The sequence below is a fragment of the Danio rerio genome, chromosome 4 (genome assembly GCF_049306965.1).
Source record: "Danio rerio strain Tuebingen ecotype United States chromosome 4, GRCz12tu, whole genome shotgun sequence".
Taxonomy (NCBI): Eukaryota; Metazoa; Chordata; class Actinopteri; order Cypriniformes; family Danionidae; genus Danio; species Danio rerio.
The window spans coordinates 63,782,117-63,809,189 of NC_133179.1; the positions used below are offsets into that span (position 1 = coordinate 63,782,117).

At 40.2% G+C, this 27,073-nt stretch overlaps 37 non-coding genes across 37 annotated transcripts; 36 read left to right on the forward strand and 1 right to left on the reverse strand.

Moving 5' to 3' along the window:
* The first annotated feature begins 1,610 nt into the window (after positions 1–1,610).
* trnav-uac (transfer RNA valine (anticodon UAC)) lies at positions 1,611–1,683 on the forward strand. The gene has a single exon. It is a non-coding gene; the product is annotated as a tRNA-Val (tRNA).
* Positions 1,684–1,787: 104 nt separating this feature from the next.
* Positions 1,788–1,860, forward strand: trnav-cac (transfer RNA valine (anticodon CAC)). Its single transcript has one exon. It is a non-coding gene; the product is annotated as a tRNA-Val (tRNA).
* A 2,449-nt stretch (positions 1,861–4,309) lies between these two features.
* trnav-uac (transfer RNA valine (anticodon UAC)) lies at positions 4,310–4,382 on the forward strand. Its single transcript has one exon. It is a non-coding gene; the product is annotated as a tRNA-Val (tRNA).
* A 104-nt stretch (positions 4,383–4,486) lies between these two features.
* Positions 4,487–4,559, forward strand: trnav-cac (transfer RNA valine (anticodon CAC)). The gene has a single exon. It is a non-coding gene; the product is annotated as a tRNA-Val (tRNA).
* A 1,070-nt stretch (positions 4,560–5,629) lies between these two features.
* On the reverse strand, positions 5,630–5,712 carry trnal-cag (transfer RNA leucine (anticodon CAG)). The gene has a single exon. It is a non-coding gene; the product is annotated as a tRNA-Leu (tRNA).
* A 6,000-nt stretch (positions 5,713–11,712) lies between these two features.
* LOC137493935 (5S ribosomal RNA) lies at positions 11,713–11,831 on the forward strand. The gene has a single exon (XR_011013910.1). It is a non-coding gene; the product is annotated as a 5S ribosomal RNA (ribosomal RNA).
* Positions 11,832–11,889: 58 nt separating this feature from the next.
* On the forward strand, positions 11,890–12,008 carry LOC137494906 (5S ribosomal RNA). Its single transcript, XR_011014850.1, has one exon. It is a non-coding gene; the product is annotated as a 5S ribosomal RNA (ribosomal RNA).
* Positions 12,009–12,066: 58 nt separating this feature from the next.
* Positions 12,067–12,185, forward strand: LOC141382863 (5S ribosomal RNA). Its single transcript, XR_012403806.1, has one exon. It is a non-coding gene; the product is annotated as a 5S ribosomal RNA (ribosomal RNA).
* Positions 12,186–12,243: 58 nt separating this feature from the next.
* On the forward strand, positions 12,244–12,362 carry LOC141383758 (5S ribosomal RNA). The gene has a single exon (XR_012404794.1). It is a non-coding gene; the product is annotated as a 5S ribosomal RNA (ribosomal RNA).
* A 58-nt stretch (positions 12,363–12,420) lies between these two features.
* On the forward strand, positions 12,421–12,539 carry LOC137494873 (5S ribosomal RNA). The gene has a single exon (XR_011014817.2). It is a non-coding gene; the product is annotated as a 5S ribosomal RNA (ribosomal RNA).
* Positions 12,540–12,597: 58 nt separating this feature from the next.
* On the forward strand, positions 12,598–12,716 carry LOC137494862 (5S ribosomal RNA). The gene has a single exon (XR_011014806.1). It is a non-coding gene; the product is annotated as a 5S ribosomal RNA (ribosomal RNA).
* Positions 12,717–12,774: 58 nt separating this feature from the next.
* Positions 12,775–12,893, forward strand: LOC141382864 (5S ribosomal RNA). Its single transcript, XR_012403807.1, has one exon. It is a non-coding gene; the product is annotated as a 5S ribosomal RNA (ribosomal RNA).
* A 58-nt stretch (positions 12,894–12,951) lies between these two features.
* On the forward strand, positions 12,952–13,070 carry LOC141383560 (5S ribosomal RNA). Its single transcript, XR_012404582.1, has one exon. It is a non-coding gene; the product is annotated as a 5S ribosomal RNA (ribosomal RNA).
* A 58-nt stretch (positions 13,071–13,128) lies between these two features.
* LOC137494839 (5S ribosomal RNA) lies at positions 13,129–13,247 on the forward strand. Its single transcript, XR_011014782.1, has one exon. It is a non-coding gene; the product is annotated as a 5S ribosomal RNA (ribosomal RNA).
* A 58-nt stretch (positions 13,248–13,305) lies between these two features.
* Positions 13,306–13,424, forward strand: LOC137493933 (5S ribosomal RNA). Its single transcript, XR_011013908.2, has one exon. It is a non-coding gene; the product is annotated as a 5S ribosomal RNA (ribosomal RNA).
* Positions 13,425–13,482: 58 nt separating this feature from the next.
* LOC137493774 (5S ribosomal RNA) lies at positions 13,483–13,601 on the forward strand. Its single transcript, XR_011013749.2, has one exon. It is a non-coding gene; the product is annotated as a 5S ribosomal RNA (ribosomal RNA).
* A 58-nt stretch (positions 13,602–13,659) lies between these two features.
* Positions 13,660–13,778, forward strand: LOC137494827 (5S ribosomal RNA). Its single transcript, XR_011014771.1, has one exon. It is a non-coding gene; the product is annotated as a 5S ribosomal RNA (ribosomal RNA).
* A 58-nt stretch (positions 13,779–13,836) lies between these two features.
* LOC137494815 (5S ribosomal RNA) lies at positions 13,837–13,955 on the forward strand. Its single transcript, XR_011014760.1, has one exon. It is a non-coding gene; the product is annotated as a 5S ribosomal RNA (ribosomal RNA).
* A 58-nt stretch (positions 13,956–14,013) lies between these two features.
* Positions 14,014–14,132, forward strand: LOC137494803 (5S ribosomal RNA). Its single transcript, XR_011014749.1, has one exon. It is a non-coding gene; the product is annotated as a 5S ribosomal RNA (ribosomal RNA).
* Positions 14,133–14,190: 58 nt separating this feature from the next.
* On the forward strand, positions 14,191–14,309 carry LOC137494792 (5S ribosomal RNA). Its single transcript, XR_011014738.2, has one exon. It is a non-coding gene; the product is annotated as a 5S ribosomal RNA (ribosomal RNA).
* A 58-nt stretch (positions 14,310–14,367) lies between these two features.
* Positions 14,368–14,486, forward strand: LOC137494781 (5S ribosomal RNA). The gene has a single exon (XR_011014727.2). It is a non-coding gene; the product is annotated as a 5S ribosomal RNA (ribosomal RNA).
* Positions 14,487–14,544: 58 nt separating this feature from the next.
* On the forward strand, positions 14,545–14,663 carry LOC137493773 (5S ribosomal RNA). The gene has a single exon (XR_011013748.2). It is a non-coding gene; the product is annotated as a 5S ribosomal RNA (ribosomal RNA).
* Positions 14,664–14,721: 58 nt separating this feature from the next.
* On the forward strand, positions 14,722–14,840 carry LOC137493609 (5S ribosomal RNA). Its single transcript, XR_011013584.2, has one exon. It is a non-coding gene; the product is annotated as a 5S ribosomal RNA (ribosomal RNA).
* A 58-nt stretch (positions 14,841–14,898) lies between these two features.
* LOC137494770 (5S ribosomal RNA) lies at positions 14,899–15,017 on the forward strand. Its single transcript, XR_011014716.2, has one exon. It is a non-coding gene; the product is annotated as a 5S ribosomal RNA (ribosomal RNA).
* A 58-nt stretch (positions 15,018–15,075) lies between these two features.
* Positions 15,076–15,194, forward strand: LOC137494759 (5S ribosomal RNA). Its single transcript, XR_011014705.2, has one exon. It is a non-coding gene; the product is annotated as a 5S ribosomal RNA (ribosomal RNA).
* A 58-nt stretch (positions 15,195–15,252) lies between these two features.
* On the forward strand, positions 15,253–15,371 carry LOC137494748 (5S ribosomal RNA). Its single transcript, XR_011014694.1, has one exon. It is a non-coding gene; the product is annotated as a 5S ribosomal RNA (ribosomal RNA).
* A 58-nt stretch (positions 15,372–15,429) lies between these two features.
* Positions 15,430–15,548, forward strand: LOC137494737 (5S ribosomal RNA). The gene has a single exon (XR_011014683.2). It is a non-coding gene; the product is annotated as a 5S ribosomal RNA (ribosomal RNA).
* Positions 15,549–15,606: 58 nt separating this feature from the next.
* LOC141382865 (5S ribosomal RNA) lies at positions 15,607–15,725 on the forward strand. The gene has a single exon (XR_012403808.1). It is a non-coding gene; the product is annotated as a 5S ribosomal RNA (ribosomal RNA).
* A 58-nt stretch (positions 15,726–15,783) lies between these two features.
* On the forward strand, positions 15,784–15,902 carry LOC137494725 (5S ribosomal RNA). The gene has a single exon (XR_011014671.2). It is a non-coding gene; the product is annotated as a 5S ribosomal RNA (ribosomal RNA).
* A 58-nt stretch (positions 15,903–15,960) lies between these two features.
* On the forward strand, positions 15,961–16,079 carry LOC137494714 (5S ribosomal RNA). Its single transcript, XR_011014660.1, has one exon. It is a non-coding gene; the product is annotated as a 5S ribosomal RNA (ribosomal RNA).
* A 58-nt stretch (positions 16,080–16,137) lies between these two features.
* LOC137494703 (5S ribosomal RNA) lies at positions 16,138–16,256 on the forward strand. Its single transcript, XR_011014649.2, has one exon. It is a non-coding gene; the product is annotated as a 5S ribosomal RNA (ribosomal RNA).
* Positions 16,257–16,314: 58 nt separating this feature from the next.
* On the forward strand, positions 16,315–16,433 carry LOC137494692 (5S ribosomal RNA). Its single transcript, XR_011014638.1, has one exon. It is a non-coding gene; the product is annotated as a 5S ribosomal RNA (ribosomal RNA).
* Positions 16,434–16,491: 58 nt separating this feature from the next.
* Positions 16,492–16,610, forward strand: LOC137494681 (5S ribosomal RNA). The gene has a single exon (XR_011014627.1). It is a non-coding gene; the product is annotated as a 5S ribosomal RNA (ribosomal RNA).
* A 58-nt stretch (positions 16,611–16,668) lies between these two features.
* LOC137494669 (5S ribosomal RNA) lies at positions 16,669–16,787 on the forward strand. Its single transcript, XR_011014615.1, has one exon. It is a non-coding gene; the product is annotated as a 5S ribosomal RNA (ribosomal RNA).
* Positions 16,788–16,845: 58 nt separating this feature from the next.
* LOC137494658 (5S ribosomal RNA) lies at positions 16,846–16,964 on the forward strand. Its single transcript, XR_011014604.1, has one exon. It is a non-coding gene; the product is annotated as a 5S ribosomal RNA (ribosomal RNA).
* A 5,891-nt stretch (positions 16,965–22,855) lies between these two features.
* On the forward strand, positions 22,856–22,927 carry trnah-gug (transfer RNA histidin (anticodon GUG)). The gene has a single exon. It is a non-coding gene; the product is annotated as a tRNA-His (tRNA).
* A 509-nt stretch (positions 22,928–23,436) lies between these two features.
* trnak-uuu (transfer RNA lysine (anticodon UUU)) lies at positions 23,437–23,509 on the forward strand. The gene has a single exon. It is a non-coding gene; the product is annotated as a tRNA-Lys (tRNA).
* Positions 23,510–27,073: the final 3,564 nt, after the last annotated feature.

Genomic DNA, 27,073 nt, shown 5'->3' on the forward strand with positions numbered 1-27,073 from the left:
TGCTTGTTCTGCCTGAAGGTTTCCGTAGTGTAAACCTTAAAAATCAACGCCATCCCAGAACAATTCTTTTGATCCCCTTTCGGTGCACTTGCATTAAAGCCCGCGTGATGCGGCGCCTTGTCAGTGTTACTGTATCATTCGGACATGGGGGCAGAGAGTTAAAGACTTCAGCCTGAACACACTGCCACAGGTTCAGTTTGTCAGAAGTGGGATTCAAACCCACGGCTCCAGGGGAGACTGCGACCTGAACGCAGCATCTTAGACCGATCGGCCATCCTGACATGCGAACTTTGCAGGAGCTGTCTCCTGGGAGCCACGCCGCAGTACCGTGACATGGAATCTGGCGTTTCACAGCTTGCCCAGCTCCGGCTGTCCAGCTCATTGGCACAGCAGGCAGCTAAGCTGTGCTCGCCTCCTGGGGCTGCGCCTAGTTTCAATAGCCAACACTTGACAGCTGTCATTGCTTACGGCCACACCACCCTGAGGGCGCTATAGAGCAAACAGGCCCTAAGTGAGTTGGCAGCAGTAAGGAGAGAAAGGCTCTCCCCATTTTGTTTGTCTACCTTTTTGTTTATTGACCTTGAGTGTTTTTGTTTGTTTTGTTTTGTCTTTAAAAACCACCTAACAGCAGCATTTTGCTGACTGAAGGGTGGTTATGTAGTGTGTTTTATTTTTAATCATGGACAGATTCCCCGGCAACGACATGGAAATGGAGGGACTTGCACGAAAGGATAAAGAAAATGGGCTGGATAATAGACGAAGAGATAAAGAAAATGGACTTGACAACAGACAAAGAGATAAATTAAATGAAGAGCCCGGCCAACGAAGAGGTGAAAAAGGTAAGGATAAGCAAGAGATACAAAGAAGAGTATGCACAAAGGAAGCAACAGTAACTGTAGAAGTAGAAAATGTAAAAGATGCAAGAAGATTTGATATAATCAAATCAGTCACGGAGCTGATTGGAGAAGGAAGAATTCTGGCGTTGAGACCCAAACAAACAAGGGAGGAGGAAGTAACAGTGGAGACTGAAGATGACACCGAAATTTTAATAGACAATGGATTGACAATTCAAGGAGTGAAATCTGAAGTACGGAGGTTACAAAACAGAGACTATGTTGTTTCGTTCAAGCATCTGCCTGTTTACCTAGCTGATGAAGAAATTTTAAGCAAGCTAGAGGGATGGGGAGTTTTCCCCATATCTAAAATTAAAAGAAGATTGTATCCTGGCACAAACATAGAAGATGGAACAAGGTTTGTAAAAAACAGATTTCCAGAAGAGATGGTCTCCTTACCATACAGCACCAAAATCGAGACGGCGGAAGGGCCACAGCACTTTAGAGTCATGCACACCAATCAGGTAAAAACCTGTCGACTATGCATGAGCTCAGAAAATGTGATGAAGGATTGCCCAGAATTCAGGTGCTTCAAATGTGACGAAAGGGGACATTTCGCAAGGACCTGTACAGCTGTGTTGGGCCCGGATTGTAAATTGGCCCTAATACCTGCAGGGAGCTTGTCACGTTGAGTTGGCTTTGTCCTCTTGATTGACAAACGCGTACACCTTGTTTTATCCTTGCAGGCCTAACTTCGTTGGCGAAAGCGTTTGTGGGGTTTCTGTAGTGTAGTGGTCATCACGTTCGCCTTACACGCGAAAGGTCCTCGGTTCGAAACCGAGCAGAAACAGTGCTCTTCTTTTAGCGAGAAAATAATAGCATCCACTGCGCCCCCAGCAATGATCGTCAACAGGCACCCAATCAAAATGGGTTATCTGCTTGTTCTGCCTGAAGGTTTCCGTAGTGAAGTGGTTATCACGTTCGCCTCACACGCGAAAGGTCCCCAGTTCGAAACTGGGTGGAAACAACCTCTGGCTTTTATGACAATTGTCAAATCATGCTTCTGTTGAGTACTGACGTTCACTGAAAACATTCTTTCTGCAGAGCGGTGTGAGGCTAGAAGTTTGAATTCATCTCAGTGTTTACCTCCCCTCGCGGTGACGCAAACTTGCGTAGAATCTGATTTCTTTTAGCTTTGTGTTGTGCATGAGCAGGTGGCCAGTGCGTTTGCTGGCCCTCCACGGTGCAGACCGTACAAGACAGCCCTATAAAAAAAAAGACTATAAATACTTGAAGCAGCACTAGCCTATTGGTTTTCGTAGTGTAGTGTTTATCATGTTTGCATTACACACTAAAGGTCTCCTGTTCGAAACTGGGCGGAAGCATACAATTAGCGGACACTTTTGTCCAAAGCGACATACAATAGTGGAGGTATTCAACAAGACGAGGCAATGCATACGAAAAAGGGCTATTTATCCCAAGTAATTTGTTTGTGCTCAGAGAATTTAGTGCTGGAGTAGGAGTTTCGTTTTCTTTAGGGAGAGGGATATTCCCCTTGGGTTCGGGTGTACTCTGAAGAGATGGGTGTTAGCTGTCGTTTGAAGGATACCAGTGTATCCCTAATCCGAGTGGGAATGGGAAGGTGATTCCACCAGCGTAGAACATTGAATGAAAACATTGTGGAAAGTGACTTTCAGTCTCTCTGCGATGGCACCACAAGACAGTGCTCTCACCCTAACCGGAGGCTCCTGTGGTTATCACGATGGCTTTACAAGCGGAGGGTCTCCTGTTAGAAACTGGGCGGAAACATTCAGATTTGCTTTTACGCACATTCTCAATCGGCTCTCTGCTCCCTGGATGATCCACGATACTAGGGCGTGGATCTGTCAAATGTCATGATTTGACGTTGTACGAGGATTTGACGAAAAAATGCCTCTGCAAACCAACGCCATCCCAGAACAATTCTTTTTATCCCCTTTCGGTGCACTTGCATTAAAGCCCGCGTGATGCGGCGCCTTGTCAGTGTTACTGTATCATTCGGACATGGGGGCAGAGAGTTAAAGACTTAATCCTGAACGCACTGCCGCAGGTTCAGGGGAGACTGCGACCTGAACGCAGCGCCTTAGACCGCTCGGCCATCCTGACATGCGAACTTGGCAGGAGCTGTCTCCTGGCAGCCACACCGCAGTACCGTGACATGGAATCTGGCGTTTCACAGCTTGCCCAGCTCCGGCTGTCCAGCTCATTGGCGCAGCAGGCAGCTAAGCTGTGCTCGCCTCCTGGGGCTGCGCCTAGTTTCAATAGCCAACACTTGACAGCTGTCAATGCTTACGGCCACACCACCCTGAAGGCGCTATAGAGCAAACAGGCCCTAAGTGAGTTGGCAGCAGTAAGGAGAGAAAGGCTCTCCCCATTTTGTTTGTCTACCTTTTTGTTTATTGACCTTGAGTGTTTTTGTTTGTTTGTTTTGTTTTTGTCTTTAAAAACCACCTAACAGCAGCATTTTGCTGACTGAAGGGTGGTTATGTAGTGTTTTATTTTTAATCATGGACAGATTCCCCGGCAACGACATGGAAATGGAGGGACTTGCACGAAAGGATAAAGAAAATAGGCTGGATAATAGACGAAGAGATAAAGAAAATGGACTTGACAACAGACAAAGAGATAAATTAAATGAAGAGCCCGGCCAACGAAGAGGTGAAAAAGGTAAGGATAAGCAAGAGATACAAAGAAGAGTATGCACAAAGGAAGCAACAGTAACTGTAGAAGTAGAAAATGTAAAAGATGCAAGAAGATTTGATATAATCAAATCCGTCACGAAGCTGAATGGAGAAGGAAGAATTCTGGCGTTGAGACCCAAACAAACAAGGGAGGAGGAAGTAACAGTGGAGACTGAAGATGACACCGAAATTTTAATAGACAATGGATTGACAATTCAAGGAGTGAAATCTGAAGTACGAGGTTACAAAACAGAGACTATGTTGTTTCGTTCAAGAATCTGCCTGTTTACCTAGCAAATGAAGAAATTTTAAGCAAGCTAGAGGGATGGGGAGTTTTCCCCATATCTAAAATTAAAAGAAGATTGTATCCTGGCACAAACATAGAAGATGGAACAAGGTTTGTAAAAAACAGATTTCCAGAAGAGATGGTCTCCTTACCATACAGCACCAAAATCGAGACGGCGGAAGGGCCACAGCACTTTAGAGTCATGCACACCAATCAGGTAAAAACCTGTCGACTATGCATGAGCTCAGAAAATGTGATGAAGGAATGCCCAGAATTCAGGTGCTTCAAATGTGACGAAAGGGGATATTTCGCAAGGACCTGTACAGCTGTGTTGTGCCCGGATTGTAAATTGGCCCTAATACCTGCAGGGAGCTTGTCACACTGAGTTGGCTTTGTCCTCTTGATTGACAAACGCGTACACCTTGTTTTATCCTTGCAGGCCTAACTTCGCTGGCGAAAGCGTTTGTGGGGTTTCTGTAGTGTAGTGGTCATCTTGTTCGCCTTACACGCGAAAGGTCCTCGGTTCGAAACTGAGCAGAAACAGTGCTCTTCTTTTGGCGAGAAAATAATAGCATCCACTGCGCCCCCAGCAATGATCGTCAACAGGCACCCAATCAAAATGGGTTATCTGCTTGTTCTGCCTGAAGGTTTCCGTAGTGTAGTGGTTATCACGTTCGCCTCACACGCGAAAGGTCCCCAGTTCGAAACTGGGCGGAAACAACCTCTGGCTTTTATGACAATTGTCAAATCATGCTTCTGTTGAGTACTGACGTTCACTGAAAACATTCTTTCTGCAGAGCGGTGTGAGGCTAGAAGTTTGTATTCATCTCAGTGTTTACCTCCCCTCGCGGTGTCGCAAACTTGCGTAGAATCTGATTTCTTTTAGCTTTGTGTTGTGCATGAGCAGGTGGCCAGTGCGTTTGCTGGCCCTCCACGGTGCAGACCGTACAAGACAGCCCTATAAAAAAAAAGACTATAAATACTTGAAGCAGCACTAGCCTATTGGTTTTCGTAGTGTAGTGTTTATCATGTTTGCATTACACACTAAAGGTCTCCTGTTCGAAACTGGGCGGAAGCATACAATTAGCGGACACTTTTGTCCAAAGCGACATACAATAGTGGAGGTATTCAACAAGACGAGGCAATGCATACGAAAAAGGGCTATTTATCCCAAGTAATTTGTTTGTGCTCAGAGAATTTAGTGCTGGAGTAGGAGTTTCGTTTTCTTTAGGGAGAGGGATATTCCCCTTGGGTTCGGGTGTGCTCTGAAGAGATGGGTGTTAGCTGTCGTTTGAAGGATACCAGTGTATCCCTAATCCGAGTGGGATTGGGAAGGTGATTCCACCAGCGTAGAACATTGAATGAAAACATTGTGGAAAGTGACTTTCAGTCTCTCTGCGATGGCACCACAAGACAGTGCTCTCACCCTAACCGGAGGCTCCTGTGGTTATCACGATGGCTTTACAAGCGGAGGGTCTCCTGTTAGAAACTGGGCGGAAACATTCAGATTTGCTTTTACGCACATTCTCAATCGGTTCTCTGCTCCCTGGATGATCCACGATACTAGGGCGTGGATCTGTCAAATGTCATGATTTGACGTTGTACGAGGATTTGACGAAAAAATGCATCTGCAAACCAACACCATCCCAGAACAATTCTTTTGATCCCCTTTCGGTGCACTTGCATTAAAGCCCGCGTGATACGGCACCTTGTCAGTGTTACTGTATCATTCGGACATGGGGGCAGAGAGTTAAAGACTTCAGCCTGAACGCACTGCCACAGGTTCAGTTTGTCAGAAGTGGGTTTCGAACCCACGCCTCCAGGGGAGACTGCAACCTGAACGCAGCGCCTTAGACTGCTCGGCCATCCTGACATGCGAACTTGGCAGGAGCTGTCTCCTGGGAGCCACACCGCAGTACCGTGACATGGAATCTGGCGTTTCACAGCTTGCCCAGCTCCGGCTGTCCAGCTCATTGGCGCAGCAGGCAGCTAAGCTGTGCTCGCCTCCTGGGGCTGCGCCTAGTTTCAATAGCCAACACTTGACAGCTGTCATTGCTTACGGCTACACCACCTTGAGTGCGCTACAGGGAGTTAGTGTGAAAACAGGAAGTGAAAGGCTGCAGACGGGAGAGAAAGGCTCTCCCTTTCTTTTGTTGTTTTATTTTTTTATTTTTTTGGGTGTTTAATATAGTTTAAGGAGTTATTATTTTTTATTTTTGGAGTTTAAACCACCTGACAGCAGCACATGTGCTAGCTGGAAGGTGGTTATTCACCTTTTTTGCTTGGATTTTTTTGGGACAATGGAAAGCACAAAGGACAAATTCACTGGACTTTCGGGCAAAACAAGAGGAGAAAATAACACAGAGATGGATGGTGAAAAGCAAAGAGGAGACGACACGGGAGTACGAGAGGGAAAACAGATGGGAAACAACACAGCACGAGGAGGAGAAACAAACATGGCTAACATGGAATGACAAGAAAATCAGCAACAGGAAAGACAACATGAAAGGAGAGGAAAGAAGTACTTGAAGGAAGCAACTGTAATACTAAACGTGGACAAAGTAAAAGAGGTGAGAGTTTCAGACATTATTAAGGCGTTAACAGAAAAATGTAGACATGGGAGAATTTTGGCAATAAGACCGAGAAAGGACAAAGAATATGAAATAACTTTAGAAGAGGAAGAAACTTGTGACAAACTGATTGATGGACTAACAATAAATGAAGAGAACTGTGAAGTTAAAATGTTACAAAACAGAGACTATGTTGTCTCCTTTATGCACTTGCCTGTTTATCTGGAGGATAGTGTAATATTAGAAAAATTGGATGGATGGGGTGTTAGCCCCTTATCAAAAAATAAAAGGAGGACATATCCGGGCACTGAGATTGAGGATGGGACAAGGTTCATTAAGACACGGTTTCCCAAGGAGGTGGCTTCGCTTCCATATAGCACGAAGTTTGAAACGGCAGAAGGACCACAATATTTCCGGGTGATGCACAGCCACCAAGTTAAGACTTGTAGGCTGTGTATGAGCCCGGAGCATGTGATGAAGGACTGCCCAGACTTTAGGTGCTTTAAGTGCGAAGAAAGAGGACATTTTGCAAGAAACTGTGATGCAATTAAATGCCCGGAATGCCTCCAAATTTTAGCAAAATGTGAATGTTGGATGGAGGCAGAGGAAGGAGAAGAAAGAAACCAGATAAGCAGGCAAGTGCATAAAGTAAACAATGTAGAACAAAATGAAGGAGAAGAACAAGCTGGAGTTTTACAACCAAAAGACTTACCGAAAGAGAAACAAAATGGAAAAGAAATTCAAGAGGATAAGAAAATGCATGAGAGGAATAATGAAGATGACATTTTTTGTGAAGAAAGACATGAAGAAGAGAGAGGAAAAATGCAAAATGAAGCAAATGAAAGACTGATATTGGAAGAAAGGGAGAGGCAAACGCTTTTCAAAGAAAAGGAAAAAAGAGAAGAAGAGGATAATGAAAACATAGAAATGGAAACAATGGACAATTCTCAGATGTGTGGAGACAATGAGGTGAAGACTGGACAAAGAAATGAAGAAAAAAGTAATGAAATTGGAAGAGAAGAAGAAATTAAAATGGACAGAGAGGAGAGAAGAACAATTCGAAGATAGACATTAAAGATTAAACCTAATCTAGAAAGTACAAAGAGAAAATTGACTACAAGAATGAAAAACATGAACAGATATGAAGTGTTAAAGGAAATGGAGGGAGATGATGAGTAATAATGATTTTTAGGTTTTTAATTTTATCTTTATTTCTTTTAATGGTTTTAAAATGTGTATCTTTTAATGCAAGAGGTATGATGGAAAAAGGGAAATTCGAGAAAATAAGAGAAAAATTTAAAAATAAGGACATGATAGTATTACAAGAAACAAACTGGAAAGATTATGTAATGGAAGATTTTAAAAAGAAGTGGGAGGGGGATATCTTATATAACAATGGTGATGGCAAATCTGGAAGAGGGGTGGCATTTTTATTAAAAAAAGATGTTTTTAATATTAAAAAAATCGTGTATAAAAACAATAATGGAAAGTGTTTAGTGATAGAAGTAAACTATGAAGGACAAGAAATGATTATAGCCAATATACATGCACCTACGGAAGAGAAAGATAAAAAAGAGTTTTTTAAGATTTTAAATAAGGTAATTGAGAGACATAAAAAAATAATAATGGTAGGAGATTTTAATACAGTTTTTAATAAACAAGACATGGCAGATGGAATGGTTTTTAAATCTGACACAGCAAGGAAAGAACTAAAGGAGCTAATAAAAGAAAATAATTTAATAGACATATGGAGGGAAAATAACAAAGAAAAAAGAGAGTTTTCAAGGAGACAAATAGTTGGAGATTTTATATGTCAAACAAGAATAGATTTTATATTATGTACTAGGAATATTGAGAATTTTATAGAAAACATACAGTATGAAGAGAACAGTTTTAGTGATCATAAGCTCTTGCATTTTAAAGTGAATGTAGATAACATACAAAAAGGACCAGGAACTTGGATTTTAAACACAACCATTTTAAAAAATGAAGATTATGTTCAAAAAGTCAAAGAAATAATAGAGAAAGAAAAAGAAAATAGAATGTATGATGAAGATAAAAGGATATGGTGGGAAAACACAAAATACCAAATAAGAAAATACACAATCAAATATTGCGCAGTACTACAAAGATGTAAAAAGTATACAGAAAAAGAAGTTAAAAAATCCTTAGAAAAAGAATTAAACAAAGAAAATAAAGATATTGAAAAAATCAAAGAAATAGAGCAAAAATTACGAGATTTAGAAGAAGACAAATATAAGGGGGCAATGTTGAGGAGCAGATCTAAATACACAGTAGAAGGGGAAAAATGCACGAAATTCTTTTTTGATTTAGAGAAGCAAAGAGGTAAAGCAGGAATACTAAAGGAAATTAAAGGGAGAAATGGAAAAATTGTGAAAGGAAACATAGAAATACTAGAAGAAATCAAACATTTTTATGAAGATCTTTTTGAAGCAAAAGGTATTGATGAAGAAAAAGAAAGGAAGATTCTAAATTATATAAAAGTAAAATTAGAAAAAGATGACAACAAAGAATGTGACAGAGAAATAGATGAAGAAGAGATTGAAATTGCAATAAATCAACTAAATAAAAAGAAAAGTCCAGGTATAGATGGAATAGGAAATGAATTTTATATTGTTTTTAAAGATATTTTAAAAGGAATACTTAAAGAAGTTTTTAAAGACATTTTTAAATGTAAAGAGATGAATGAAAGAATGGGGATGGGATTAATGAAGTTAATATATAAAAGAAAAGGAGCAAAAACTGAATTACAAAATTATAGACCAATAACAATGTTGAATACAGATTTAAAGATTTTAGCAAAAGTTTTAGCGAATAGATTAAAGGAAGTAATGCCTAAATTAATTAAATCAAACCAAGCATATGCAATAAAAGGGAGAGATATTGCAGATGTAACAATGAGTATTAAAAGCACAATAGATTATTTACAAGAAAAGAAGATGAATGGTTTTTTAATTAGTGTAGATTTTGAAAAGGCTTTTGACAGAGTAGAACATACTTATTTATTTGATGTACTCAAAACATTTGGATTTGGAGAGAATTTTATTAATTGGATTAAAATTTTATATAAAGGGGCTTTAACAAAAGTAAAATGTAATGGTTTTTTAACAGATTGCTTTAAAATTACAAGATCAATTAGACAAGGATGTCCTCTTTCAGCACTATTATATTCCCTAATCGCAGAACCTTTAGGGTTAGCAATAAAACAAGAAACTAAAATTAAAGGAATAAAAATAGAAGAAGAGGAGGATGAAGGAAAAATATACCAGTATGCTGATGATACAACAATAATAGTGAAGGAGAAAAAGAGTGTAAAAGAAGCCATGAAAAAAGTACAGGAGTTTTGTAAGGGAACAGGAAGCAAAATAAATGAAAATAAAACACAATATATGAGGTTTGGTAAAGCAGATATTTTAACAGATTGTTTCCAGTTTAGAGAAGTAGAAGAACGGAAAATTTTAGGAATTTTAATTGGTAAAAATGAAAGAAAAGCAACAGAAAAGATGTGGGATGATCTAATAAGAGGAATAGAATCAAGATTAAATTTTTGGAGGATAAGAGAACTTTGCTTAAAGGGGAAAGCCTTAATATTAAATGTTTTAATGACATCAAAGCTATGGTATAAATTATATATAACAGAAATGCCATGTTGGATAGAAGGGAGATTGAAAAAGTGTGTTCAAGATTTTTTATGGGAGGGGAAACCCCCAAGAATTGCGTACAATACAATAATAGGAGCAACAGAAGAAGGAGGGATAGGATTGATGGATATTAAACAAAGGAAGAATTGTCTTAGAATCAAAATAGTTAAAAAGCTTTTACAAGAGGAGAACTCAACAGAATGGAAAAAAGTTATGAAATATTTTTTAAACAAAGTTGGCAATTTTAACTTAGGAGAAGACATTCTTTGGTTAAAAACAAAAAACTGGATGACGGAAAAGTTACCAGGGTTTTATCAAGAAATTTTAAGTGCATGGGGGAAATTTTTAGACGGAGTATTTTATCAAGTAAAGGCAAGAGAAAACTTGTTAAATCAACCTTTGTTTTTAAATAAAAGTATTTTAAAAGAAGGGAAGGAACTATTTTTTAAAAAATGGATGGATGTAGGGATTTTAAGAATAAGGGATGTTCTTTATGAATTCAAAAAGGGATTTTTACCTAAGCAATATATAGTAGACTTAATGGAAGAAGCTAAAGAGGAATACAGTGTAAAGGAAATAGAAAATAAACTTGAAACGGTCAAAAGTGCCATACCAAAAGAATGGATTACAAGAATAGAAAATATGGAAGAAGGTGGGAATGAAAAAATCATACATGTCAATTTAAAAGGAAAGCTTTGTGATTTTAAAGATTGTTTACTGAAAGACTTTTATGTGTATTTTAGAGATAGTGTATTTCAAGAACCAATAGCAAATAACTTTTGGGTACAAAGATTGAATAGTGTAAAAAAGGAAAATATATGGAAAAACATGAGAGGGAAAATAATAGAAACAAGATTGGAATGTTTTGAATATTTTATAAGACACAAGGCAATTTTTACTGAGTGCATTTTAACAAAGATACATATAGAACAAAATGCAACATGTAAGGTTTGTTTTCAAGAAGATGAAGGAATTTTACACCTGTTTTTATACTGTAAAGAATTAGAATGTTTTTACATGAAATGCCAAAAAATGCTAAAAGATTTATTGAAAGATTGGGATGAAGAACAATTGGAATGGAATACTCTTGTGATGTTCGGATGGAATATGCAAAACAAAAACAAAAAGTTTGTAAATCTTCTTATAATGATGATTAAAAAGTGTGTGTGGGAAAGAAGAAATGTAGCAAAACAGGAAAGAGTTGTTTTAAATGTGTGGAATGTACTAAAACGAAAAATGGAAAGATAAATTGAAAGACTGTACTGGTATTTTAAAGGAGAAGATATGTTACCAAGCTTTTATGATGTGTTTAATGATGAAGTGTATAATGTTTTAAATGGTTTAAAGTGGAAAATGCCCAAAGAGGATGTTTTGTTATGAAGAATGTTGATTTTAATGTAATTGTTTTGTGAAATTTCTTGAAGTATTTAAATGTTAATGTAATGTGATTAATTTTTAATAAAAAAAAAAAAAAAAAAAAAAAAAGAAATGCCAGTTCTCATCTGAACTCGGAAGTAAAGCAGGGTCGGGCCTGGTTAGTACTTGGATGGGAGACCGCCTGGGAATACCAGGTGCTGTAAGCTTTTCGAAATGCTTCATTTGGCAGCTGATTTAAATAGCCAACGCTTGACAGCCTCTTTCGCTTACGGCCATACCACCCTGGAAATGCCCGATCTCATCTGAACTCGGAAGTAAAGCAGGGTCGGGCCTGGTTAGCACTTGGATGGGAGACCGCCTGGGAATACCAGGTGCTGTAAGCTTTTCGAAGTGCTTCATTTGGCAGCTGATTTAAATAGCCAACGCTTGACAGCCTCTTTCGCTTACGGCCATACCACCCTGGAAATGCCCGATCTCATCTGAACTCGGAAGTAAAGCAGGGTCGGGCCTGGTTAGTACTTGGATGGGAGACCGCCTGGGAATACCAGGTGCTGTAAGCTTTTCGAAGTGCTTCATTTGGCAGCTGATTTAAATAGCCAACGCTTGACAGCCTCTTTCGCTTACGGCCATACCACCCTGGAAATGCCCGATCTCATCTGAACTCGGAAGTAAAGCAGGGTCGGGCCTGGTTAGTACTTGGATGGGAGACCGCCTGGGAATACCAGGTGCTGTAAGCTTTTCGAAATGCTTCATTTGGCAGCTGATTTAAATAGCCAACGCTTGACAGCCTCTTTCGCTTACGGCCATACCACCCTGGAAATGCCCGATCTCATCTGAACTCGGAAGTAAAGCAGGGTCGGGCCTGGTTAGCACTTGGATGGGAGACCGCCTGGGAATACCAGGTGCTGTAAGCTTTTCGAAGTGCTTCATTTGGCAGCTGATTTAAATAGCCAACGCTTGACAGCCTCTTTCGCTTACGGCCATACCACCCTGGAAATGCCCGATCTCATCTGAACTCGGAAGTAAAGCAGGGTCGGGCCTGGTTAGTACTTGGATGGGAGACCGCCTGGGAATACCAGGTGCGGTAAGCTTTTCGAAGTGCTTCATTTGGCAGCTGATTTAAATAGCCAACGCTTGACAGCCTCTTTCGCTTACGGCCATACCACCCTGGAAATGCCCGATCTCATCTGAACTCGGAAGTAAAGCAGGGTCGGGCCTGGTTAGTACTTGGATGGGAGACCGCCTGGGAATACCAGGTGCTGTAAGCTTTTCGAAGTGCTTCATTTGGCAGCTGATTTAAATAGCCAACGCTTGACAGCCTCTTTCGCTTACGGCCATACCACCCTGGAAATGCCCGATCTCATCTGAACTCGGAAGTAAAGCAGGGTCGGGCCTGGTTAGTACTTGGATGGGAGACCGCCTGGGAATACCAGGTGCTGTAAGCTTTTCGAAGTGCTTCATTTGGCAGCTGATTTAAATAGCCAACGCTTGACAGCCTCTTTCGCTTACGGCCATACCACCCTGGAAATGCCCGATCTCATCTGAACTCGGAAGTAAAGCAGGGTCGGGTCTGGTTAGTACTTGGATGGGAGACCGCCTGGGAATACCAGGTGCTGTAAGCTTTTCGAAGTGCTTCATTTGGCAGCTGATTTAAATAGCCAACGCTTGACAGCCTCTTTCGCTTACGGCCATACCACCCTGGAAATGCCCGATCTCATCTGAACTCGGAAGTAAAGCAGGGTCGGGCCTGGTTAGTACTTGGATGGGAGACCGCCTGGGAATACCAGGTGCTGTAAGCTTTTCGAAGTGCTTCATTTGGCAGCTGATTTAAATAGCCAACGCTTGACAGCCTCTTTCGCTTACGGCCATACCACCCTGGAAATGCCCGATCTCATCTGAACTCGGAAGTAAAGCAGGGTCGGGCCTGGTTAGTACTTGGATGGGAGACCGCCTGGGAATACCAGGTGCTGTAAGCTTTTCGAAGTGCTTCATTTGGCAGCTGATTTAAATAGCCAACGCTTGACAGCCTCTTTCGCTTACGGCCATACCACCCTGGAAATGCCCGATCTCATCTGAACTCGGAAGTAAAGCAGGGTCGGGCCTGGTTAGTACTTGGATGGGAGACCGCCTGGGAATACCAGGTGCTGTAAGCTTTTCGAAGTGCTTCATTTGGCAGCTGATTTAAATAGCCAACGCTTGACAGCCTCTTTCGCTTACGGCCATACCACCCTGGAAATGCCCGATCTCATCTGAACTCGGAAGTAAAGCAGGGTCGGGCCTGGTTAGTACTTGGATGGGAGACCGCCTGGGAATACCAGGTGCTGTAAGCTTTTCGAAGTGCTTCATTTGGCAGCTGATTTAAATAGCCAACGCTTGACAGCCTCTTTCGCTTACGGCCATACCACCCTGGAAATGCCCGATCTCATCTGAACTCGGAAGTAAAGCAGGGTCGGGCCTGGTTAGTACTTGGATGGGAGACCGCCTGGGAATACCAGGTGCTGTAAGCTTTTCGAAGTGCTTCATTTGGCAGCTGATTTAAATAGCCAACGCTTGACAGCCTCTTTCGCTTACGGCCATACCACCCTGGAAATGCCCGATCTCATCTGAACTCGGAAGTAAAGCAGGGTCGGGCCTGGTTAGTACTTGGATGGGAGACCGCCTGGGAATACCAGGTGCTGTAAGCTTCTCGAAGTGCTTCATTTGGCAGCTGATTTAAATAGCCAACGCTTGACAGCCTCTTTCGCTTACGGCCATACCACCCTGGAAATGCCCGATCTCATCTGAACTCGGAAGTAAAGCAGGGTCGGGCCTGGTTAGTACTTGGATGGGAGACCGCCTGGGAATACCAGGTGCGGTAAGCTTTTCGAAGTGCTTCATTTGGCAGCTGATTTAAATAGCCAACGCTTGACAGCCTCTTTCGCTTACGGCCATACCACCCTGGAAATGCCCGATCTCATCTGAACTCGGAAGTAAAGCAGGGTCGGGCCTGGTTAGTACTTGCATGGGAGACCGCCTGGGAATACCAGGTGCTGTAAGCTTTTCGAAGTGCTTCATTTGGCAGCTGATTTAAATAGCCAACGCTTGACAGCCTCTTTCGCTTACGGCCATACCACCCTGGAAATGCCCGATCTCATCTGAACTCGGAAGTAAAGCAGGGTCGGGCCTGGTTAGTACTTGGATGGGAGACCGCCTGGGAATACCAGGTGCTGTAAGCTTTTCGAAGTGCTTCATTTGGCAGCTGATTTAAATAGCCAACGCTTGACAGCCTCTTTCGCTTACGGCCATACCACCCTGGAAATGCCCGATCTCATCTGAACTCGGAAGTAAAGCAGGGTCGGGCCTGGTTAGTACTTGGATGGGAGACCGCCTGGGAATACCAGGTGCTGTAAGCTTTTCGAAGTGCTTCATTTGGCAGCTGATTTAAATAGCCAACGCTTGACAGCCTCTTTCGCTTACGGCCATACCACCCTGGAAATGCCCGATCTCATCTGAACTCGGAAGTAAAGCAGGGTCGGGCCTGGTTAGTACTTGGATGGGAGACCGCCTGAGAATACCAGGTGCTGTAAGCTTTTCGAAGTGCTTCATTTGGCAGCTGATTTAAATAGCCAACGCTTGACAGCCTCTTTCGCTTACGGCCATACCACCCTGGAAATGCCCGATCTCATCTGAACTCGGAAGTAAAGCAGGGTCGGGCCTGGTTAGTACTTGGATGGGAGACCGCCTGAGAATACCAGGTGCTGTAAGCTTTTCGAAGTGCTTCATTTGGCAGCTGATTTAAATAGCCAACGCTTGACAGCCTCTTTCGCTTACGGCCATACCACCCTGGAAATGCCCGATCTCATCTGAACTCGGAAGTAAAGCAGGGTCGGGCCTGGTTAGTACTTGGATGGGAGACCGCCTGGGAATACCAGGTGCTGTAAGCTTTTCGAAGTGCTTCATTTGGCAGCTGATTTAAATAGCCAACGCTTGACAGCCTCTTTCGCTTACGGCCATACCACCCTGGAAATGCCCGATCTCATCTGAACTCGGAAGTAAAGCAGGGTCGGGCCTGGTTAGTACTTGGATGGGAGACCGCCTGGGAATACCAGGTGCTGGAAGCTTTTCGAAGTGCTTCATTTGGCAGCTGATTTAAATAGCCAACGCTTGACAGCCTCTTTCGCTTACGGCCATACCACCCTGGAAATGCCCGATCTCATCTGAACTCGGAAGTAAAGCAGGGTCGGGCCTGGTTAGTACTTGGATGGGAGACCGCCTGGGAATACCAGGTGCTGTAAGCTTTTCGAAGTGCTTCATTTGGCAGCTGATTTAAATAGCCAACGCTTGACAGCCTCTTTTCGTTACGGCCATACCACCCTGGAAATGCCCGATCTCATCTGAACTCGGAAGTAAAGCAGGGTCGGGCCTGGTTAGTACTTGGATGGGAGACCGCCTGGGAATACCAGGTGCTGTAAGCTTTTCGAAGTGCTTCATTTGGCAGCTGATTTAAATAGCCAACGCTTGACAGCCTCTTTCGCTTACGGCCATACCACCCTGGAAATGCCCGATCTCATCTGAACTCGGAAGTAAAGCAGGGTCGGGCCTGGTTAGTACTTGGATGGGAGACCGCCTGGGAATACCAGGTGCTGTAAGCTTTTCGAAGTGCTTCATTTGGCAGCTGATTTAAATAGCCAACGCTTGACAGCCTCTTTCGCTTACGGCCATACCACCCTGGAAATGCCCGATCTCATCTGAACTCGGAAGTAAAGCAGGGTCGGGCCTGGTTAGTACTTGGATGGGAGACCGCCTGGGAATACCAGGTGCTGTAAACTTTTCGAAGTGCTTCATTTGGCAGCTGATTTAAATAGCCAACGCTTGACAGCCTCTTTCGCTTACGGCCATACCACCCTGGAAATGCCCGATCTCATCTGAACTCGGAAGTAAAGCAGGGTCGGGCCTGGTTAGTACTTGGATGGGAGACCGCCTGGGAATACCAGGTGCTGTAAGCTTTTCGAAGTGCTTCATTTGGCAGCTGATTTAAATAGCCAACGCTTGACAGCCTCTTTCGCTTACGGCCATACCACCCTGGAAATGCCCGATCTCATCTGAACTCGGAAGTAAAGCAGGGTCGGGCCTGGTTAGTACTTGGATGGGAGACCGCCTGGGAATACCAGGTGCTGTAAGCTTTTCGAAGTGCTTCATTTGGCAGCTGATTTAAATAGCCAACGCTTGACAGCCTCTTTCGCTTACGGCCATACCACCCTGGAAATGCCCGATCTCATCTGAACTCGGAAGTAAAGCAGGGTCGGGCCTGGTTAGTACTTGGATGGGAGACCGCCTGGGAATACCAGGTGCTGTAAGCTTTTCGAAGTGCTTCATTTGGCAGCTGATTTAAATAGCCAACGCTTGACAGCCTCTTTCGCTTACGGCCATACCACCCTGGAAATGCCCGATCTCATCTGAACTCGGAAGTAAAGCAGGGTCGGGCCTGGTTAGTACTTGGATGGGAGACCGCCTGGGAATACCAGGTGCTGTAAGCTTTTCGAAGTGCTTCATTTGGCAGCTGATTTAAATAGCCAACGCTTGACAGCCTCTTTCGCTTACGGCCATACCACCCTGTGCATGTGTGATAGTGGTACATTCCAGGAAGTGTTTGGCTGCAGTTGGTGAGAGAGGCTCACCAGATTTTCTTTGTTTATTTTTGTTTTTGTCTTAAATACATTTTTGCCAAACTTTTTTTGTTTGTTTAGTTTGTCCTCCCAGCAGCGTGAGCTGTTCGGGAGGAGTGTTTTTTATTTAGTTTTTTTTTGCAATGGACGGATCTACGGTGACTGACCTGGCAATGGCGGACGGAGTTGAGAAGGCAAATGACAATGGACTGGACAGACGACAACGAGAAACAAACCAATCGGAGAAGGAAGCAAGGAAAAGGATTTATCTAAAAGAAGCAACTGTAACAGTGGACATAGGACAAGCAACAGAGGTGAGAGCAATGGATGTAATTAAAGCAGTGACGGAGAGGATTGGGGATGGAAAGATTTTGGCTGTAAGACCAAAACACAACAAGGAATATGAAGTAACACTTGAAAGAGAGGAAGATGCTGATGAGTTAACGGACGAATTGACTATTAAAGGGATAAACTGTGCAGTTAAGAGGCTACAAAACCGTGATTATGTTGTCTCCTTCATGCATCTGCCTGTCTATGTTGCTGATAAAGATATTTTAGACAAATTGGATCATTGGGGAGTTTGTCCCATTTCAAAAATTAAAAGAAGGTTTTATCCGGGCACAAATATTGAAGATGGGACGAGGTTTGTGAAAACCAGATTCCCCAAAGAAGTCGCGTCCCTCCCGTACAGCACAAGAATAGAGACAGCAGAAGGTCCACAATACTTTAGGGTGATGCACAGTCATCAGGTGAAAACGTGCAGGCTGTGCATGAGCCCAGATCATGTGGTAAAAGACTGTCCTGATTTTAGGTGCTATAAGTGCGAGGAAAGGGGGCACTTTGCAAAGTTTTGCACTGCTGTGAAGTGCCCGGATTGTAATAAGGTTTTAAATAAATGTGAATGTTGGATGGGGGAAGAGGAGGAGGAGGTAGAGCAGCAGGTAGGCAGGCAGATGTATGAAGGAGACAATATCCAGTCAGAGGACAAAACAACAACACAAGAAAAAAGAACAGAATCTGAAAGTGAAAAACTACAAGAGAATGAGACTAATGGAATAGACAGAGTCACGGAACAGGAAGGAACAACATGGACACAAATGGATATGACTGACAGTTTAAAGAGTGTTTTGGAAGCAGCAGAATTGAGCGATTCGAATAATAAAGACTTAAATCAAGGACAACAGGAAGACACATTTTGGACACAAATGGACATGACAGACAGTTTTCAAAAGGCATTGGACACAGAGGAGACAAAAGGCCAAAGTATTGACGAGCAAGCCGATTTAGAGGGACATTTACAAAAGGATGGAAACAAAGAGACACAGGGGAAATCAGCAAAAAGAAGAAGATCGTTAAAGATAAAACCTAATTTAGAGACTGCAAGAAAAAAACTGCTAAAAGATGAAGAAATTGAATGCGCAAATAAGTATGAGTTGCTAAAGGGCTTGGAAGACATGGACTGAGAAGATGTTTTTTTATGAATGTTTTTATGTCTTTTATGAATGTTTTTATATTTTTTATGGTTTTAGGAATTGTGTCTTTTAATGCAAGAGGGCTTTTAGACATCAGGAAATTTGAAAAAGTGAAAGAAATGTGTAAACGAGAAGATGTGATTTTACTACAAGAGACAAACTGGAGGGAAGAATGTATGAACGAAATAAGAAAAAGGTGGAGTGGGGAAATGTTATACAATAATGGGGATGGGAGGCTAGGGAGAGGAGTTGCAATTTTATTAAAAGAAAACAGTGGGGTTTTATGTAAAACAATCTATAATGACAAAGAGGGGAAGTGTATGATATGTGAAATGGAGTATGAAAAGAAAAAAGTAATTATGGTGAATGTTCACGCCCCAACAGAGGAGAACAAAAAGAAAGAGTATTTTAATGTACTTAGAGATTATTTAAAGAAACACGAAAGAGTTATTATCATGGGTGATTTTAACACTGTTTTTAGTAAATTAGAAATGGCTGAGGGAATGGTTTTTAAAACGGATAAGGGAAGAAAAGAACTAAAAATATTGATGGAGGAAATGAATTTAATTGATGTGTGGAGAGAAAGGAATGAACAGACAAAAGAGTACTCAAGAAGACAGATAGTGGGGAATTTTTGTTGTCAAACAAGAATAGATTTTATTTTATGCACAAGAAATGTTGAAGGATTTATAAACAAGATTAAATATGAAGAAACAAGTCTGAGTGACCATAAGCCACTTTTTATGAAGCTAGACTGGAGTAATGTGAAAAGAGGGCCAGGGGTATGGGTTTTAAACACAGCGGTTTTAAAGAATGAAGACTATGTTTTAAGTGTAAAGGAAATTATTCAAAAGGAAAAAGGGAATGAAATCTATAATGAGGACAAAAGAATGTGGTGGGAGAATGTGAAGTATTTAGTTAAAAAGTTTACGATAAAATATTGTAGACAATTACAAAATTGTAAAAAATATAAGGAAAAGGAGCTGAAAGAAAAACTAGAAAACGAATTGAAAAATGAGAATGGAAAAAATATACAAAAGATTAAAGAACTGCAAGGAAGATTAAATGAAATGGAGGAGGAGAAATTTGAAGGTGCAAGATTAAGAAGCAAAGCAAAAATTACAGTGGAGGGAGAAAAGTGCACTAAATTTTTCTTGATCTAGAGAAGAGAAGAGGGAAGTCAGAAATGATTAGAGAAATAAGGAGCAAAAATGGGAACGTAGTAGAACAACATGAGGAGATTTTGGAAGAAATAAGATCATATTATGAGAAATTGTTTTGCACAGAGGGAATAAAAGAAAAAGAAAAAGGGGAATTACTAAATCTAATAAAATCAAGAGTAGAAGAAGGGGAAAAAAGAGAATGTGACGAGGAGATAAGAGAAGAAGAAATAAAAAGAGCAATTAGTGGATTAAACAAAAAGAAAAGTCCAGGAATAGATGGGTTGGGAAGTGAATTTTATATTGTTTTTAAAGATATTTTATCTAGTATTTTAAAGGAAGTATATGATGAGATTTTTGAGAATGGTGAGATAAATAAAAGAATGGGGATGGGCTTAATGAAGGTGATATACAAAGGAAAGGGGGATAAAGTAGATTTAAAAAACTATAGACCTATAACAATGCTTAATACTGATTTGAAGATTTTAGCCAAAGTTTTGGCTAATAGACTAAAAGAAGTGATGCCAAGCATAATAAAAACAAACCAAGCATATAGTATAAAAGGACGAGACATTGCGGATACAACTATGAGTATTAAAGACACAATTAGATATATAAATGATAAGCAGAAAGATGGTTTTTTAATTAGTCTGGACTTCGAGAAAGCTTTTGATAGGGTGGAGCATGACTTTTTATTTGGAGTGTTAAAGAGTTTTGGTTTTGGGGAAAATTTTATAAAGTGGGTTCAGATTTTATATAGAGGAGCGGTAACAAGGATAAAATGCAATGGGTTTTTAACAGACTGTTTTAAGATAAGAAGGTCAATCAGACAGGGTTGTCCATTATCTGCACTTTTATATGCTTTAGTTGCAGAACCACTGGGATTAGCTGTGAAGCACGAGGACAGAATAAAAGGAATAGAGGTAGAGGGGGGAGTGAATAAAATATTTCAATATGCTGATGATACCACATTAATACTACAAGATCTGGCAAGTGTAAAGAAAGCAATGGAAACAGTACAGCATTTTTGCAAGGGGTCAGGGGCTAAAATAAATGAAGATAAAACAGGGTATTTGAGATTTGGGAGAACTGAGGCTTTATCTGGACATTTTACTTTTAAGGAAATGGATGAAATAAAAATTTTAGGCATTGTAATTGGGAGGGATGAAAAGAAAGCAGAAGTAACCATGTGGGAGGAAATTTTAGGAGGGATTGAACGGAGGCTGAGGTTTTGGAAATTAATGTCTTTAACTTTAAAGGGGAGGGTTTTAATTTTGAATGTTTTAATGGTTTCTAAATTATGGAATATTTTATATGTGTCATCAATGCCACTGTGGATGGAAAAAAGGCTGAAACAATGTTTTTTAGATTTTTTATGGGAAGGGAAACCTCCAAGAATAGCATATGCAACGTTAATTGGAGAAGTAGGCAAAGGGGGTCTAGGTTTAATAGACGTGGAGCAAAGAAAAAACAGTTTAAGAGTAAAAATGGTAAGGAAATATTTGGATGAAGACAATAAGGCAGCATGGAAAAGAACAATGGAATATTTTTTAAGTAAAAGTGGCAATTTTAATATGGGAGATAATATTTTATGCATGAGGATGAAAAAATTCATGACAGAGGGTCTACCAGATTTTTATAAAGAATTGATTGGAGCATGGGGGAAATTTTTAACTTGTGTACATTTTAACATACAAGGACGCGAGAACATTTTAAATCAGCCTTTATTCTTAAACGGTGGCATTCTTAATCAAGAGAAAGTGGTGTTTTTTAGGAAATGGTGGGAGGTGGGAATAACAAGAGTAAGGGATGTTTTATATGAATTTAAGGAAGGATTTTTACCGGTACAGTATGTTATTGACGTAATGGATGAAGCGAAGGAGGATTTTAACAGACAAGACTTAATAAAGGAATATGACATAATCAAAAATGCCATACCTGCAGAATGGTTAACAAGAATAGAAAACATGGAAGAAAATAAACAAAGTAAAGATGTGATTGTAAGATTTGGAGAGAAATGGTGGAACTTGAAAGATAGTACTGTGAAAATGATTTATGGGTTTTTTAGAGATGGGGTTTTTAAGAAACCGCGTGCAAATGAGTACTGGATACGGATGTTTAAAGATGTAAATGAAGACAACATATGGGCTAATATAAAGGGCAAATTAGAACAGTCAAAAGTGGAGAATTTGGAATATTTGATCAGAAATAAAGCAGTTTTTACAGATATAATTTTAAACAAAATAGGGATGGAGGAAAGTGTCACATGTAAAGTATGTCAAGATGCAGATGAAGGATTCTTACACCTGTTTTTATATTGTAATGAGTTGAAAGATTTTAATGAGAAATGCAAAAGCATTATTTTAACTTTGAAAGGAGAAAGAGATGACGAACTTGAGTGGGAAAAGGTGTTGATGTTGGGAGTGAACAAAGAATGTAATAATGAAAAGCTCATAAATTTACTTGTGATGTTAATGAAAAGTGCAATATGGGAGAGAAGAGTTGCTGCAAAAAAGGAAAAAGCTGTATTTGATGTGTGGAATGTATTTAAGAGGAAGGTGGAGAAATATGTTGAATGTCTGTTTTATTATTTTAAGTTGGAGGACATGCAGGAGGCTTTTTATGATGTTTTTACTCAAGAAGTTTCAAAGATTTTAAATGACACAGGAATGAAAATGCCTTTTTAAAAAAGGTGATTATACCCTTTAAGGAGTTCTACTTGCAACATTTTATATTTAAAATGTTTTATTGTGAAGATATGATGTAATACGGACCTTTTTAATGTTTTGTCTGAAGTGAAATATGTATAAATAAGTGAATTGTATGAATTTTGAACAGTATAATAATAAAAAAAAATAAAATAAAAAAATAAAAAAATAAAAAATAAAAAAAAGGCGATGGACTTGAAATCCATTGGGGTCTCCCTGCGCAGGTTCGAATCCTGCCGACTACGTCCTCCCCCTTTTTAAAATTGCAGCAGTCGTCAATTGTTTGCATTTCCATTGTTTCTTGGGAAAAGCGTTGTGCTGGTAGGAGGAGAAAAACAACAGAGTGTTCTCACTGAAGAGAAAGGGGCTTATCACAGGGACGAACATACCACACATAGGTCACAAGGTCTGTTTCATAGCTCGCCGTGATCGTATAGTGGTTAGTACTCTGCGTTGTGGCCGCAGCAACCCCGGTTCGAATCCGGGTCATGGCAGGTTTTTCAAGGTGACATTGGTGTCGCACTCTGTGTTGCCATCCGTTATCTCCAGCCTTCTTTTAGTGCAGGCTGTGCTAATGGCACGTCCTGAATGTTTACGTTTCCTAAAGTGTGGAAGACTAGGGATATGATATAAGAGAAATAGGATCTTTGATGCCAGCATGCTGTGTAGATAAGTACTGATAAAGTCACGCTTCTAAGGCATGGAAGGAATCTTTTCAATTGTTGAGTGTCCATTCATTGCCACAACAGCACAAAGACATTTTGCAGTTATCATTGATCTATTTAATGTCTCCTACATGACATGAAGTCCAAACTATTGTGTTGTACTGATGTCTACACCTACAAAAACCATAAACCCAACCTCAAAGTAACCTGTCGTGTTTTAGCAACATCCACACCAACCATAAGCTTAAAACCCCATCTCACGGTAAACTTTAGTGTACTGTAAAGGTCTGCGCCGACCACAACCCAAACCTTGCCTACTTGTAAATTACTGTTGTGGAGCCCGGATAGCTCAGTCGGTAGAGCATCAGACTTTTAAGCTGAGGGTCCAGGGTTCAAGTCCCTGTTCGGGCGTGTGATGCTCATTTTGTGGAGCCACAGCTTTTGGGTACTTTGACCGAGGGGCTTATCACAGGGAGGAACATACCACACAAGGGTCACAACAGCTGTCTCGTAGCTTGCCGTGATCGTATAGTGGTTAGAACTTTGCGTTGTGGCCGCAGCATCCCCGGGTTGAACGGGGTCATGTCGTGAATTCGACTTTTCATCAATTAGAAATTATCAGACCGGAGGTTTTGAATATCAGAAAATAGACTTTATTCTCCATAATAAAGCCGAGAAAGAGCAGAGCAGACCCCAGAGCATTCTGAAGTCTCTCCGGGACACCTTCTAAAGTATCTGTGTTCTCCATAATCTTTATACAGGTAATTATGACACACCCCTTTGTGTCTCTTTTTAACTCTTGACCCCTTTTGAATAGGTTTTCTAGTCTAAGGGGTCCTGCTATTCTTGGCTCTCAGCCCACCAGCTCATGTCAACAGAGATGTTACAGGTCTATGTCAGCAAAGTATAGATACAACTTATGCAAAGGAACTAAGGGTTTACATACATTGTTATGATAGGATAATAACTTGATAATATGTTACTCATTCTAACTTCTGCCACATATAGCTTCATACAAGTATTTAACATATATAATCAGTGCTTTACATATTCAGTTATTCTACACAATCAGCCATTCAGTAATAGCCTTCTCCTAGTGTTGCTTCTGTGCAGGCATACTCATATTACACAGTATTTTTAACACATGCTGGCATGTTTGCTGCAAACACTACATACATTTTGTGAAGAGAAAATTAACTGCTTTACACTTAGAAAATACTACACACTGAGAGAATAGAAATCTTCTTTAATCCCTCCTCTTAAGACTTTAGTCTTAATATTATTGTCTTTTAACCCAAAGTGCAATTTCATAATCCAGTTCTCTTAATTACCTCTATCTAGTGACTGATATAAGCCACATAGCTGTTATCAATTGACTAGATTATGCCACTGTACTTTGACAGAAGTCCAGCCAAACATCTCCCCTCTCTTTTGATTTGAAGGAAGTAAAAGACTGTACTCTGTTTTTTCTCTTAACACATCAAAGACAATAAAGTTTTAAGCATAAGTATTCAGTTGGTTCAGTGCTAGCTGCTAGTTTTCACACTGTAGAATATACTGAAGTGATATTATATATAGGTACCATAAAAGCAATATGCAAACAAATTCAATATACAAACATAAAAAGCATTAAATGTTGATCTTGATCTTTGGTCATCCTTGTTTCTCTTCTTCTAAGCTACCAGCATCTTCACTTGACTTTAATATATGTTAATGGAGATCTGTGGTTAAGAGTCTGAGTTTTGAAATCTGCAGTTGTGCATTCATCATCCCTTGACTTGTGGCACTTCTGTATGTGGTATTCAGGCATATTATCAGAATCACTCTTTACTTTGTTCTGATTAACTTCTCCTTCCACACGTTGCACTTAGTAGTTTAGAGCTTTGGAATATTCAGGCTCCTCTGTTTCCGGTCAGCTTTCCCTTGCTGGAGTTGTTTTCTTTCGCTCCTTTGAGGCATTGGTACCCCATTAATGGCATCCACTTTGGCAGCTGTTGGATTTGCCCTCATCCAGATATGGTCCTTTCCTCCTGAGCTCTCTCCTTTTTCCAGAACATCCACAGATAGACTCGATCAGCTGGACTATTTGGACCTTGTATCTCTGCTCTCTCACATGGCTCCTTTCTGGTTTCCTGCACAGATATCGCTTTGCACATGGCAATTAATTGTTTCTACATAAAAGTCCCTACTGCATTAGACATCTTTGCAAAACATTCCAAGAGGTTATGTGCAAGGTTATAAGTGAGATTATATGCAAGGTTTTATGCAAAGTTTCATATGGTTTCTTGCAAGGGTCAACCCAATAGTAGTTCATGCGATGCGGTGTTAGATGCCTGTTTCTGTCAGTTTCCATGCCATCATTCACCAATGCACTTGTTAACACATTAATCCCATTAAGTTTATTATTTTCACATCTTTCATTGAGCTTTGGCCTTGATGGATCTTCTTCATCTCTTTCAGCCATTTCTGGTAATTGAGCATAATACAATTACTCTCTCTTTTGCATTATTCACAATTTTTCATACTCCTTTAGATGTTTTTATTTATTGATCACTTATTAACTTCATAAATACTTTATGAATGCAAACCCATAATTACAGTGTACACTGTAAAAAATTGCTGTTAAAAAACGGTCAGATTCTACGGTAAAATAATGTTTTTTTCACTAAACAGTAATATTCTGTTAAAAACAGTGCTTTCTGGGTAACATTTTTTGTTTTCGAGAAAGAAACCAACTGCAGAAAACTGTGAGCTAACAGAGTTCAGATTCGATGTTTTGAAGTCTGTGTTTGAAATCACACTTTGTGTCCTTGTTCACTATTTCATACACTAGTTAACTAATATAGTTCACCTGACAGAGTTAATGAACACTAATGAGTGAATTCAGACACTGATGAACACCTGCTGTCTAATTATCTAAAATTAGTTCTGATAAATATCTTGGTATAAATCTGGATAAAGGGCCTCATGCAATAGATTTTATGCTTAGTTGCAGGTATTAATTTAATTAATGAGAAGTGGAAACAGAAAAGATACCTCCGTAATTATTTAACAGTTAAGAAATAACATACAAAAACAGTTCAGTTATGACAAATACACACTCAGACCTCATGAATCTGACCTTGTATCTCAACAATGGTAACATCTCAAATGTTTCATGCTGCAATGCATGCTGGGAGTGGCACGGTACAAATATCCCAGCATGCATTGCGGTATAAATAAATGTTGTATAATGGTCTCACAGTTTTCTTTATTTGTGTTTGATTCTGCTGTTGTTTATGTTTAGACTTTCAGTTGCCTGTTTGTGAGTTAAACTGTTAATTTTGATAGTTGTCACCATTATTGAGGTTCATATGCTGATTATTGATGTCTCTTTGAGTGCGATTTACACCATAGAGCTGTGTTTTGTCCAAGATATTCTTAAAAACTTCCAGAAATCATTGCCATATATAGATATGTAATGTAAAACAATAGATTTAACATTGAATAGCAGCAGTAAATTTTATTATACTAAATGAGAACAGACTCTGCCATTTAATAGCAACATGAACATCACCAGATCTTATTTAGGTTTTTGGCTGGCTTGCCACAACAAAGGAGCTTTTTAAACAAAGTTCTTATCAAATGCAGCAGCCAAGATATATAAATGTTAAAAATGACAGGGCTAAGAGCCCAACTAAAGCAAACTCTGTTCTCCATGATGGTGACGTAAAACTTTCACTTTTTCTCAAGAAGAACTTTAGTAAATGTTATACAAAAATACATGTATTAAGTAATAAGTGTAGCTGGTGATGATGTTTGTAGAGTTGTTTAATCATCCGCTGATCATTTAAATGATTTAATCATTTGTTGTTCTTCAGGTTATTTCATTATAAAGCTGTGACTAAAGTTTTGTATGTTCTGTTCTTGTTTTTTCCCTTCAGTATTTCTTCATTTGTTCATTGCTAATCCTCAATTATCATTTAATTAGTCAGT